This window comes from Bidens hawaiensis, unplaced genomic scaffold (genome assembly GCF_021521415.1).
Source record: "Bidens hawaiensis isolate Kalapana, Puna unplaced genomic scaffold, B.hawaiensis_p1.1 tig00047407_1, whole genome shotgun sequence".
Taxonomy (NCBI): Eukaryota; Viridiplantae; Streptophyta; class Magnoliopsida; order Asterales; family Asteraceae; genus Bidens; species Bidens hawaiensis.
The window spans coordinates 25,220-41,289 of NW_027498462.1; the positions used below are offsets into that span (position 1 = coordinate 25,220).

Below are 16,070 nucleotides of genomic sequence, written 5' to 3' on the forward strand. Positions count from 1 at the left end.
ACGTGGCTCACTCTAGAACCACACAATTGAGTTTCCAGGGTTTTCGCAACTGAAGTGGGTTTTCTGCATATACTTTCCATATATATATATATATATATATATATATATATATATATAAATAACTAGCTTTTATTTTCTGTAATACGGGGTTGTTTTATATTATTTGTATCTAATTTTAATATATATTTTTGAATTTTAATTTATTTATTGTAAGGAAATATACTTAGAATTTGATGATGAAAGGGTTTCACAAATAAATGAGATGTAATACCCGGTTTAGAGGTTATATGGGTTTGGTAAGACCTATGGCCCGCTTTTTTTACTATAAAACTCTTTTTTAATTATAAATAATATCTTACAAAAAACTAGATACTAATTTTTAGTATATCCATATTTTATAGGATTTTAATATGATGAGATCAATTTTTAATATAATGAGATGTTATAACCCGTTTAAAAGGCTATCTGAGTTTGGTGAGACCCATACTCGTGAATTCGGTTTTAAATGCATGAGACACCTTCTTTTACAAATAAAACAATTTGATGACTTGAGAGAATTTAAGAAGGTTTCGTTTTTATATATATATATATATATATTTAAGATTAAGATTTAATACATCATCTTGTTTTATTATTTATGGTTGGCTTGTACTTGAAAGACCTCGTGTTTTCACACGGACATCTATACGTCGCTTTGTCAAGATTTACAAGCAGACATTGATTAAAAATTTTGATTATTAGGTATATTGACAAACCAATCGCAAACATAGTGTACAAGGAAATTTGTTCTTATATGTAAATATTTGCGTAATGTTTCTTTAGTAATTCCTATAATTTTAATATAAATTGTAAGTTTATTAACAATATATAATAATTGTGTTGTCAATTGTATTTTGATTAATGTTCAAATTTTATAATTTTCATCAATTTCCCGTGTAATACACGGGGCTCAAACTAGTATATATATATATATATATATATATATATATATATATATATATATATATATATATATATATATATATATAAAAGGGGTGAGATCTAGAGAGAACTCTTCTAAATGAGAGAACTAGAGAACTCTATTATTTCCATTGATTTCACCTAATCAAAATTGAAAAAAATGAAATTAATAACAAAACACGTTTTTATTAGGAAAAAGCAATTAAGGAATTACCAATATATAACAAAAACCCGCCCAAAACCATCACTTTCTATCTCTCCCCTCTCTCTCCAGATTTCACGCCGATCAATCATTCATCCCAAACCTAGGGTTTCTTTAAACCAGACGAACGCAATTAAAGCCAGCCGATTAAACGCGAAGAACACATAATCGAAGCCTAAGAACACTACCGGGTAATCATTCAATAGCCGATTCTCTGTTTTTCGTGCTTTATATCTCAAAATCGGGTAACAATATGTTGTTAATAGCTCATACACGTGTAATTTCTCATATGTATTAAATGAGTCATTAGTATATTACACATAATCGAAGCAAAACATATGATATTATTGCGCGTTTTGGTTGTGAGTCAAACATTATTTTGTGTATACCACTACACATACGCATTATTCTCTGTTTTTCGTGTTTTATATCTTAAAATCGGGTAACAATATCTTGTTAATAGCTCATACACATGTAATTGCACATATGTATTACATGAGTCATTAGTATATTACACATAATCGAAGCAAAACATATGATATTATTGCGCGTTTCGGTTGTGAGTCAAACATTATTTTGTGTATACCACTACACATACGCATTATACTCTGTTTTTTCGTGTTTTATATCTCAAAATCGGGTAACAATATGTTGTTAATGCTCGTATTCGTGTGATTGCACATATGTATTACATGAGTCATTAGTATATTACACATAATCGAAGCAAAACATATGATATTATTGCGCGTTTTTCGTTGTGAATCAAACATTATTTTGTGTATACCACTACACATACGCATTATACTTTGTTTTTTCGTGCTTTATATCTCAAAATCAGGTAACAATATGTTGTTAATAACTCGTATACGTGTGATTGAACATATGTATTACATGAGTCATTTGTATATTACACATAATCGAAGCAAAAACATATGATATTATTGTGCGTTTTTTGTTGTGAATCAAACATTATTTTGTGTATACTTCTACACATACGCATTATACTCTGTTTTTTGTGCTTTATTTTTGGTAAATCGAGTAACAATATGTTGATAATAGATCGTATACATGTGATTGCACATATGTATTACATGGATCATTGGTATACTACACCTAAATCGAATCAAACATATGCTGTTATTGTGCGTTTCGGTTGTAGATCGAACATTATTTTGCATATACCGCTTCACATACGCATTATACTCTATTATATATGTATATATTTTTTTTAACCAAGCAATAAAACGTTGATGAACATTTACTATTTTATTGATTGCATATAGGCAGCACATAATTACTATGACTGATTGAGTGTTTTATAGATAAGTTTGTAAAAATACTTTAATGTTGTCTTACATGGTCATAAAATGCATATAAATGCATAGGTGTGTTACATTATAACATGAATAGAGTAAGAAATTGTATGGTGTTTGTTTAGATATATGTACATGCAAATATATGAAACTTTTATCATGTTTACTAACACGTGGACATAATTTATACATGTATTAACAAGAAAAATATGACAGTTTTCAAACTTACAAAGAAAGGCAAACAGAACGAAACTGAAACCAGAAGGCCAATACAAGTACCTATAATGGATAATGACGAGCAGACGGATCATGTGGTAAAAAAGATAAGAGTTGTATATAGCAAAAAAAAAATAAAAAATAAAAACACAGTCGGCTGCTGATACAGAAACAGGTAAGTTATAATGTTTAATTATTTTTTTCGTTATTTTTAAAAGCATGAAATGGTCAACTATATATATGTATATTGTTTTTTATTTTATACGTTTATTTATATATTTCACAAATATAGAAAAATCAAAGAAGTCACGGTCATCAGGGCATAAAAGAAGCAGGACATCGAATCAAGGAATATCGTCGGACGTTGAGGATGCAAGTCCAGGTAAAAGACTCTCAACCACACACATAATTGTTAACACATATTATATACATATATGATATTTCATATATTTTACAGCAAAAGTTGTATCAAGATCATCAAAATGTGCATGCGTTTTGAGACGTGGAAAACTGGATGTTGACGTACCTAAAAGCAATGAAGGTGAGTACATGAGCATTATATGTTGTATTACACCTATGCACTACCAATTTATGTAGACACAGTATTAATTCGTCTTACACGTTCACATATAACACATACGCATTATCGATGAGTTGAACGTTTACGCGTATATGGTGTATTAAACATTAATGTGGACTTCATGTAGTGCGCATATGCATTGTTTACGCATTATTTGTATCGTTAGTGCAATACGTATATGCACTATATGATTTAATGTGTCTTATACGTTTACGCATATAACACATACACACTACCGATATGTTAGACATTTACGCATATATGGTGTATTAAATGGTGATGCAGATATCATGTATTGCGTGTATGCAATGCATATGTGTTGTATGTATCATTATTGCAATACGTATACGCATTACAGTAAGAAATGCACATGCGTACTACTGTTGTATTTCACGTTTAAGCGGATTCATTGTATTACGTGTATGAAAGCGCATGCATATTATGACATGTTAGATGTAGGCCATAATCATGTATGACATGTGTTTAGATATGTATACATATTTGCGTTATTAGTGTATTAAACATACGTGTTACCTATGTTCTAATAGGTAGAATGAAAACTGCCAAGTGAAAGAGAATAGTGGCAAAACAGTATGAAGGAGGTGGGTTACGGACTCGCTCGTCACCAAAATAGTTATTTTCATGCATCGAAGGGCTGTCAAAGACACAACGTGACGCCGTTCGAAGCATCGGGTTTGGGAAAATGCTACATTTTAAAGTAAACGGTATACCGGCTGGGCTAGGGCATTTTGTGGTTGATAAGTTCAACCCGAATAATATGGAGGTTGATTTGGGTTCAAGTAAAATCAAAATAGACAACGACACAATCCACCAACTGCTCGGGATACCAAACATCGGTATACAGTTATCGTCGATGGAGTGTACCAAGAAGTTTGTAGGAATACAAAAGACTTGGAAAGATAGGTACCCGGGAACATATGTTACACCATCTGAGATAGCTGAAAAGATTGAAGATAATCGTGAGGACTGTAAGGCCCCGTTATCGGTGCCCTACTTTGGACGTTGGATTTACTCATAAACACAGTTCTAAATATCAGAGTTAATTAAAACTTTCGCGGAATAACATAAAACATCAACAGTCGTTACAAACATTCATAACTTGTCTTTAAAGCATAAACATGTCTTTTAGTTCAACATTAACAAGTAAATCTTCAGATGCCAGCTTCTTTATTCATCTGCCATGTATCCCCCATTAAGCCAGCTGTCTCATCCTACTCACCTGCGTGCATACTAAAAGTCAGCTACGCTGAGTGAGTTCTAGTCAATCATACAACATGCAATACATATATACTTACATACTTTCGTTCATACTTTCATATCTTTATTTCATTCTTACTTACCTTCATTTCTTACATCATAAAGATCATTACGCCCTACTTTCCTCGAGCATTATTAGGGCTCGGTCCCTCTTTCCTTGAGTATTACTAGGGCTCGGTCCCTCCTTCCTCGAGTATTATTAGGGCTCGGTCCCTCCTTCCTCGAGTATTATTAGGGCTCGGTCCATCCTTCCTCGAGTATTGTTAGGGCTCAGTCCCTCTTTATTACCATACAACCATACCTCATTTATATTCATCCATATATGTACATATCATATTATCATTTAACATAACATTACAACTTGACAAAACGTGCAATATCCGAAGATCGTTCACGTACTGACAAGCAATCATTCATACTTTTCACATATTCACGTAAGGCATACATTTAACACTTAGGATAAACGTATTAACAAACACATCGAGTATGCACACAGCCCCGAAAACATAACAAGAAAGTGGGGCCAGAAACTCACCTAAACATGGTTACGTTCACCGTTAATTGTTAGTCCTCTCTTGAGTTGTGCACGGCTAACTGTATAACAATTACACGTATCAATCGACTATCGCTATCTATATTGTGTTTCTAGTTTAGTTATAACCCACAATGGACGGGGGTCCAGGGGCAGCGCCCCTGGAAGCGGGGTTCTAGGGGCGGCAGCCCCTAGCGGGGTTCAAGGGGCAGAGCCCCTGGCTGGGGTTAACAATATGTCTAAATTGGGCTTATTTGCTAAGCCTAAGATAATAGGCTAATTTGTCTAAATTGGATATGGGTTTAGCATGGTGTGGACCTAGTTAATTTGTCCCGACAGTCTGTTAGGCTATCTGGGCCCAACTGGACTTAGGCCCAACACTCAACAGGGAACTCTTATGCTTGGCCGAAATCCTTCCTTAACCGAGAACCCATTTTTTCGGCCGAGAACCCTGACCGAGAACACAAGGTTGCCGAGAACATGTGTTCTTGACCGAGAACACATGATCACCGAGAACCTTTCTGGCCGAGAACTTCTGTTGGCCGCCTGTTTGACCGAGAACCATGAGGTTTGACCAAGGATTCTCAAACTTGGCCGAGAGCTCAACTCATTTTTCAGCTCAACTTTCTATCTTTTATTCCATTTTAGGCTCAATAACGGTTAACTGTCCAAGATTTCTCCTTTAGCTACATACACCACCATTTCTAACTGTTTTAATACCTCCTAACCCCCACGGCTCAAAGTCCAGCTCGTTCTTGCTATAAAGCTTGAGCCTTTAAGCCTAAAACGTTCTTTAACTTGTTCCAGGGTTTTATTCATGAACCATATCTAACCATGAGCCTTTTCGTCCATATTAATCATCAAGTTTGCTACTTTATGAACTAACTAGACCCGATCTACGCTAGGTTTAAATTTCATGATTATTCGTTCATAAACACGTAACCTTTAAGATCAAGAACATACCTTTATGATGTTTCTAGGTCACAGCTAGCTTTGATTATGAACTTGGATCGTTTATCTAGCTTAATGAGGATGATAAACCAAAGACCTATGCTCGTTCGATCTTTGATCTCGTTCCTTCTCTTGCGGCCAAAAATAGAAAGGTTGTGTGTGTTAGGGAGGTGTAGGGAGAATAAGATGGATAAGATGGATGTAAATGGAAAGATTTAGGGTTTAAGGGGTTTTTATACTCCCTTAAGCCCATGGATCTAAAGCTCACATTTCCCATTTAGTCCATGCTTAATTCCCTTAATTAGCCTACTTATCCATCCATCTTGGTTATTTTATTATTTACCCATCAACTCACATAAACTTTTCCATTATAAGAAATAATATGTAAAATATTATTATTTGAAATTTCAGGATGTTACAGGTGGGATAATGTTCAAGCTTGACTTTTTGACGATGTTCCTTAGCGCGATGGGGGAGACTCAACAGACGGGGAAGTGCAAGCTTGAATTCATTCATCACATAAGAGACGACACAAACATTTGTGACATTGACTGGTGCTCCTTCATCGTCGACTCGATGAAAAAATGCAAGTCTGGTTGGAGAAGATGCAACCTGAAATCAATATTCACTGGCCTGTTGACGATACTTGTGGTACGAATTTCATTAAATAAATGATTGTAAATTTGTTGAGAATTATTAAACGTGCGTGTATCTAACAGTTGTAAAAAGTTACAGTTAACCTATGTGGATAGAGTTGTATCTCCCGGGTTTAATGCGGAACGTAGCATGAGCCCGATAAAATTTTGGAGCATGGCAAATTTGCAAAAAAAGGGAGAAGTTAGAAAAGAAACATGGAGGTTTGGACGGGGTGATATGAGGGACATGTATTTGGGCGTTGATGGAGATGAAAGCGAGGACGAAATAGAGATTAACACGCCTACAAATCTGTATAGCCCGAATGATCTGACGATACGAGTTACAACCATCACACATGTATATATTTAGTATAATGAGACTATTAACATTAATAACGTATGATGTGCTTTTATTAACAGGGACATGTGACCAAGCTTGACACGCTATTCGAATTTGCCATCAAAGACAAAAAAAAATCGCAAGAGCTCTGCGTGAAGCACATTCGGCTTTTCCAACAATTAGTGAGATAAAGACTTTTGTTGATAGGTATAAAAATTTCTACAAAGATGTTGCGAAGGTCGAAGGTGACAATGCGAACGTTGATGGTGAGAAGATTGAGGACGATTTTGAAGAGGAGGGTGACAATGTGAACGTTGATGGCGAGAAGAATGAAGACGAGGATGAAGAGGAAGAGGGTGGTTTGAAGCTGGATGTAGTGATAAAGAATATCACAGATAAAACAAAAGATGTCGATTATGAAAAACCGAGTTTCAGCCTCGGTTTCAGCTCCCAAGAATCCGGTGGCATGGACAACGACACGAATGCTAATGAAAACACGGGTATAGTGTCGTGCCAACCAGTTGACATAGAACAGGTGATGAGTGATGAAGAAATGATGGTTTTTCGGTACCTAAGAGGACTGATAGAGTTTAAAAAGAACAAGGAAAGAAAGAGCACAATGTTGAAATCTACAAAACTTTCGGTGAAGGAAGAACACGGGATTGTTGATAAAACATTCAGGTAAAAATGTTTTATTAAATTTTTATACACGTATTATGTTTGTAATTACATATGAAAACATAGTAGTGCGTGTATGTAGCAATATTCACATATATTAATGCATATACGTAATGCGTTAATATGGCAGCAGCGTGTATGTGTAAGGTTCATGAAACATTATGTAAGTATTGATGTTTTATGCATACACGTTATTAAGCTGGTGCATATATACACTTACTATATTACAGCGTATACGCATTAAAGTGCGTATACGTGCTTTTAATTATACATGCGTGAATAATACGTATATGTACTATATAAACACATATATAATGTTAGTATTTGTTACCATTTTAATATTATATAGAAAGGATATGTTCGATGCCGACTATGGTGTTTTCACGAGAGCTTATTTGTGGAATCTGTGTTGCCCGATAATCCGGTTCAGCGAAGCGTGGTTGACTGTTGGGTCACGGTTTTAAACTATCAAGAACAGTTTAGAAGCCCGAGGTCAATAAGCCGTTTATTTTGTCGCGCATCAACGATTATAAGTTTACAGTATATATCGCCTTAAAATAATTTGAATAACACTTATATAAATTAATGTTGAAGTGGCATTAATTAATTGTGGAAGATTGGATGGATGATTACCAAAAAGAAATCAACAGATGTACAAAGAGTAGACGTGTTTCAAAAAAATTTGTTGTCTGTGCTAAATAATGATAAAAGCAAGATGGGTTTACGAGAGTATGATGCGGTGGTGTTGCCGATTTTTGAAAATAATCTCTTTTATGTAATCGCGTTTGACATGAGGGACGCTAGTGTTTATATTTTCGACAACATGGAGAAGACCGTGCATGGAGTTAGAAACAGCACCGTTTACGCAGATAAAAGCACGCCGTACAAAGTGGTAAGTCAAAGCACAATATAAAAATATTATTAGCGATGAATACAAGTAGGCAGTCGGTGATACACATGCGTAGTATGTTAACAAATTGAACGTGTAATACATTATAAATATATACTGTTGTCATACACGTTTGTTATAATGATTTTTTTTCGTTTACACAGATTGACATATTCAGTAGGTACCTGACATTAGTTTGGCACCCAAAAGGCGAAAGAGATTAGGCGTACATGGTCGCCAACAAGAGTGAAGTTACCATGGAAAACATCAAGCAACGTAACAGATTGTGTTGTATTTGCGATGCGACACATGGAGTGTTATAGAGGAGGAGATCGAGTGTGGAAGAGGACAGAAAGGTAGAGCAGATAAATATTCTCAAAATGAAGTACATAGCCCACATACTGCTTTCGGGAGTAAACAAAGTAAGAGGTGACATGTTGGCGGATGCTAGGGATTGGGAAAGCAGAAAACCAAAACAAGTTGTGGCTAAAGAGGTTCGTTTTAAGGAGGGTTGATGGATAGTTTTGTGATTATTGATAGTTAAGAATGGAACAAATGGTAATTGGGTAAAAACATACGGTGTAAGATAGTTTATGACATGGTTATTGTGTTTGTTTTGACACGTGCAATTGAACTAGATAGCTGGATGGTATGGTTTAAAGCATTTGTCTTGATTGTTTTGTTTGTTTTGATATTTGCAAATGAATGAAACAGTTGAAGGATATGGATGTAAGTGTTTATGTGTTCGTTGAATCTGTGTAAATAATGTATAGGGATTGTGCAACGTATACGTAGAAGACACATATACAATGTTCGAAATAATGTAAATATAATGTGACAATGATACAGTGTACATGGAGCACGTGATGTACATGTGTAATATGAAAACATAAGAAATATAGTTAGGGGCAAATGTGTGATGCACATGTGTAATATGAAAAAATAAGAAAATTAGATAGGGACCAATGTGTGATGCACACGTGTAATACGAAACATAATAAGGATAACTAATGGCAAACATGTGTGATACACACATGTAATATGAAAACATAATAAGGATAGTTAGCGATCGTACATTACATTATATATTTGGAGATCAAAAAACAATTATAGTTGTATTCAATACGGTGTGCAAACAAAAAAGAATGAAAATGCGTATATGCGTTATAATGCGTATACGCAACGTAATAGTTATAATATAGCGTAAAATACCGTGTGTAAATGCGTACGCGCAATACAATATTCAGAGTGCGGTATGTAAAAAAAACACAGGTATAAAAACTATACAACGTGTAATGATAATGCATGCGTCAAAAATCATGCACAAACGATATATACCACACAAGTGCACCCGACTAAAACGGTTTAAACATAAATATAAAACTCAAATACAAATACGTATTACACAAACATAAGTTTCATTGGGTTGTACCGGTAGTAATATCAACATGTCTTAAAAGGCATAATTGTCAAATATAGAAAGGTGATACGTGCTTATTGAATATACGTAACAATGTAATGCGCGTATGTAATATAAAGTGCAGAAAATCAAGTAAGCATGTAATATAAATTCAGAATATCAAGTAGAAGCAGCGCGGTTGGAACGTGTGGCATAACGGTTGACAGAGCGATCGATGGTTGACCTATCCGCACCAGTATCAACTAAAACAGCGGCGGCGGCGGCTTCTTTAGCAGCTTTGACTTTTTCACAGTTACGGGAGTCATGATCAAACATATATTTGTTGCATTTGTGGCACAACCTTGGGTTTTTGTTACAGTTTTCCATCAGTTTTTCAACTACGCCGACCTGACGTTTATTACCCGACCCCTTGTTTTTAATACCAATGGGTGGCTTGATAGTCACATCAACCGTGTCGGCCTGTCCAACGAGCTCACTTACAATTGAACGTTTACTATTACAAGGTGGCTCAGACGGGAACACTTTAAACACTTTGTCTTTTATATCTTTAAGCTGTGCAAAGAGGGCATTGAGGCAATCCGGTTTGTGTCTCAGTCGGTCAGCACAGTCGGTTAATAAATCAAACATGTAGCGTCTAAGAACGGACTCCTCGTCATCTTCAACAGAATATCTGTTCGCAATGTCATGAACCCTGTCTAGAAGCACGTTCCTCATCCATCAAGCAGGTAGGTATTTGTTAGGTATCAATTCGACCTCATTGTACCTAAACATACAAAAAGCATGTCTGCACAGATATCCAACACTCGTGAACCCCATACACGAGCAAGAAACAGTTGTATCGTGTGCGTTAAAGTCGGCCTACGTATGTTAACCAACAAAATTATAACATGAAAATAAGGTGAATGTCAATGAATATAATAGTTAATATGTAAACATAAAAATAATCGAAACCGTAAACAAACGTACCGCGTAATTGTTGACTACTTCGAATTTTTTGTTGGTATGTGCGATGTTGAATTTCTTAACGCCGTTTGATTATGAAGAACTTGTAATATAACACTGCCTCATTCCTCTGTAAATTTCTTTTTGAACCCTAAACCCTAAACATCCAGAAATATTCTGCGTGTGTATATTTTGGACGCGTGTATTTCTAAAGGCAGTTTTTCGGGCAATCTCGGTGTTGTATTAGTTTCGGTGTCAAGTTCAAGTTGAGTTTTTCGTTGTCTATCAATGGCAGTGCCAAAACACAAGAGAAACTAGACAAGCGTGTTGGCGTGACTGGTGTTGACTTTAAATAGAGAATTGGAGCTTTCACATTTCGATGTCGTTTTCATAATGCAACACCATTGTATTTCTTTGAAATAACAAGGGACCCATTGCTCCCTGATTGCATAAATCTCGGTAAGCCAATGATGATCACTCAAATTAAGGTCACCAATAAGCAATTTCCACTTCTCTTCAAATGTAGAAAGTGTTATAAACAAGTTCCACACCAGTTTATGTATGGAAACTCGCAAATCCGTATTTGCTAATAAGTCACTCGAAATCTGTTAGAAATTGTACGAGCGTTACATATGTGCATCATGTATAACAAAATAAAAATTGAAAAAAAAATAAAATAACCGTACCTTTAATGGTATCTTCTTAACAATGTGCCACATACAAAGTCGGTGAATTGACTTGTCAAACACAGCAAGCACAGCTTTTTTAACCGCAACATCTTGATCGGTTAAAAGGAGTTTGGGCTGTTTTTTATGTGTTTTTAGAAACTTTTCGAGTAACCACTTGTAGGACTCGATAGTCTCGTCATATATTAGACCAGCACTAAATGTCACACACTTCTTATGATGATTTACTCCAGTAAATGGTACAAATATCATGCCATATCTGTCATATAAATATAAAAAAAGAGAAAAAATTGTGTTACACAAAATGCATATAAGAAACACGTATAAAAACATGTGAGTGGAATGTTGGTATCAAACAGGTGTGGCGGTAGTACAATGTGCTGTTAGAAATGGTTAACGTCATAAATATATACGTGTAATGCATTTGTGTATCGATCACTTACTTGTTGGTACGGTATGTTGCATCAAAACCTAAAACCTCCCCGAATGCATCATAGTTGCATTGTGAAACATCGTCAGCCCAAAATATATAACGAAGTTCACCTCCAACAACTTTGTACTCAAACGAGAAATTTGGCAAGTTGACCGAACGAGACATCAACGTGTCAACAATCTGTTGCGCATCTCGGTCAGTAATAAAGAGGCGGACATCCCTGGTAGCATTTTGGAAATCAGTTTTAGTACCATGAACGTTGTGAGATCCGCCCTTTAACGAACATTGCAAGTTATGCGCAATGTTTGGACCAATTTTGTTTAAACCTAGTTTGTGAATGAAATTGCGTTCAGAATACCCAATTTTTCGTCATTTCTTTGTAAACTCTATAGCGTTCGGCCCAATCAGCTCATGGGTATAAATATCAACAGAATCATAAATCTTGAATCTCATGGTGTTTGGAACGGGTTTCAATCTTAGGCGTGCATTGCAACACACAGCCTTGGAGCTGTTGCGACGTGAGGTCGAAGCAGAGTTTGAGTTAGTTGAATCAAAATCTTGAAATTTCAGTTTGCCAGCTCGGGTACAAAGCATGTATCTGTGTGTTACCGAACCCTTGACTCGTTTAATAGTGCTTAAACGTATTGAAAACCCAGATTTGTCAGCATATGTGTTATACATATTGACAACATCGTCCCACGTTTCAAACTCCATGTCTTTGACAGGCACAAATTCTTCGGGCATGTAAGGTTTCCAGTATGTTGTTCCGTTTGGTGTATGGTAAACAATGCCCGACACAGATCCTTTATAAGGTTGAGTACATTATCACAAATGCATAAAAGTTTATGGTAGGATCACATAATGTGCTCGTTAAGTATATATGTGTGTTATGTTAAATGTAATATGCATCGTGTGATTGTAATAAACAGGACATACACGCGTGACATATGACTTATTGGGAGTCATAATGCATTGCGTGTACGTGGTACACACATATAATGTATTGTTAACGTATAGGACGTAAACACTCGTAACACATATGTATCACACATGTCAAGATATAATAAATACATTAACAGCTAAGATGCGTTACGTGATTGTAACAAATGTCACATAGTGTTAACATTTAGATAACACAGAATGTAAGATGGAGTGTTAACATGTATAGTGCATATGTGTATTGCATAATATGGGGAAAAGGTGTTATATTACATATATGCAATATAAAACACATACGTAATATGTATCATATACGCATTGAATAACAGCTGTGTGTGCAGATCCATAAAGTCAATATGTAAGTCTATATGTTACCTCGATGTTCAACGCCAACATATTGCATATTATTCTCGGTTTGGACACAATAGCTTGAAGCATCATCGCCGGATGACACTGAATGTGAAATACTTGATTGATTGACATGAGATTCTGATACAGAGTCGGTTATTTCAGCATCTTCATCAACGTTTGTTGCAGTAACAAATGTATTTGACATAGAATCATTCAATTGAACCAATATTGCACCATTAATTGCAACAATGCTTCCAGACGAGTCGATTTCTGATTAAACAAAAGCAAAACACGATTATAATTCAATCTAAAATAGTAAAACGAATTTAATCTAACCCTACTCTCGATCAACATTTTAGGAAGAACGGGATGTACAACGTGCGTGATCAATGGAGCTCGATTTCAATTATATTATGACGATTCAAGTAATTGATATAGGTATTAGTGGATTGGATTGAAAAGAGGTTCGTGACATGGAAGGAGATATTGATAAGGGAAGGAAATCGTGATAAGGGAAACCGGATTTGGGGAAAATATAGTTTGTGTTGTTTTACATATTTACCCCCTTAACTTAGTAGTTCTCTAGTTCTCTCCATAAAATGGAGTTCTCTCATGATCCTTTCCCTATATATATATATATATATATATATATATATATATATATATAGCAAGGTTAAAATAAGAAGTAAAACTATCCTAAGAAGTGTAAGAAATGGTTTTTACCCTTAAAAAAATAAAACACACCGAACTAACAAAATAAAACACACCGAACAAAAAACACACTAACAATATCTACCATCAGATGATCAAATCCAACACCCGATATTACTTCTCACACTTCTTACAAATAACTCACTTCTTATTCTAACCTCACCCTATATATATATATATATATTTATATATATATATGCATATTACCTTCCTCCTGAGGTAAAGAACTTTTTATATCACGGGATGAAAGCTTCCTACGTTTGTGTTTGCGACTGGAAGCATGTGATCTTGATCGCTTCCTAGACTGAACTCCATTTTTTGGTTATTTTGACTCAAGTCAACGTCCATTGTAGAATCTCCATGACAGCTGTTCGTAGTAGCGATATTATTCATAATGACAGAACCAACTTTATCAAGAACACCTATTAGAAATATTTATATCAACAACTTGTTAACCATGAAGATGCCGGAGTATATTAGAAACAAAATCATCAAGTCTTTAACCTAATGATTGCTACTGATTCTTGGAATGAGAAGTACGTTTCAAGTGTTTCCAACATAAATCAATGATGGCAGTTCCCACCACCTAATTATGTTTCTGTTCATTTATATGAATAACAATTGAAGAATACTTCAATAAATAAACCATCACGACATCTCTAATCTGCATATTCAAGATAATTACTCAATTTACAAAGATCTTTTAACTAAACGAATCGAACGTTCAATGAACCGTTCGGCGGGAAGTTCATTTATGTTCGTTTTTTAATAAACGAACAAACCTGAAAAAAAAGTTGTCTTCATTTAAATAAACGAGCGAACATGAACACATGCTTCGTTCGTTCATTTATGTACGTTTATCTTTTTTTATGTTCATTTACGTTTGTTCATATATGTTCATTTATGGTTGTGAACTATTCGTTTAGATTTTAAACAAACACGAACATGTTCATTTTTTAAACAAACGAACAAGAACACAAATATTTTTCTGGTTGAGTGTTTGTGTTCGTTTAAAGTTAAATGAACGAACACGAACATGCCCTTGTTCGTGTTCGTTCGGTTCATTTAGAGGCCTACTTTTAACCCCCGCAATCTGCTACTTTTACCCTCTTTAAAAGCAAAATCCATGAAGGTGATGCTAGAGCTTCTACAACAATGCTTGAACGCGTGCGCTGTCAAATATATAAATATGTTAGCAATCATGTATGATCTTTTCCAGCTAAGAACAATCGGGCTAAAACAAACGGTACACTCTTAAAGGTTGAAATTTCACCTTATTATAGTCTTTGCATATTACATTCTTTGAAGAGTTGTTCTCGGATAATATCATTACAATGGTCCTTCTAAGAATCTGTACAAAAGTAGCAGCTTATGTCATCTATCAAAATGAAAGTCAACTTGACTCAAAGTTGCTTGAGGTGCGCCTCTTGTAAATGGGCAGAATTTGTGCTTAGAGAGGGTGTGCAAGTTAAATGTATGTAATTGTAATTTTGTATTATTGAATGATAAAATTCTGTACAAGAGTGTTTATGTACTAGACTATATTACAATTAGATCCCTCTACTATAATTATTGTAATATCTAATCTAATATGTCTAATATTCCTCCGCAAGCTGAGGCCGGAAACGACCTGCAGCTTGGATCTGGTTGGTCGGTAGCCAAAGAGGTGGTCGGCGGGCTGGAGTTAGCTGGTTGTTCGGAGCCTATATGGGTGATAGATGGGTTAGATTGTGATGTTGGTTAGGTTTTCGGGGGTGGTGGAGATGGGACAAACGCGGTATATGGAGTAGAGTCGGTAACCGGAGTTTTAGGTGATGGTTGTGGATGGAAAGGAAAGTAGTTTTCATTGAACCTCACATGGCGAGCGATATAGAGGCGATCGGTTGTAGGATCTAAACAATGATACCCATGGTGAACAGGGCTGTAAACGAGAAAAATACATGGCATCGACCGAAAATCCATTTTATGGGTATTATACGGTCGAAGATACGGGAAACATTGACACCCAAAAACC

The 16,070-nt window shown here is 35.3% G+C and overlaps 1 pseudogene; it reads right to left on the reverse strand.

Annotated features, from left to right (window-relative positions):
- Positions 1-16,070, reverse strand: part of LOC143596953 (telomerase reverse transcriptase-like) — an 86,327-nt pseudogene that overhangs the window by 8,440 nt on the left and 61,817 nt on the right.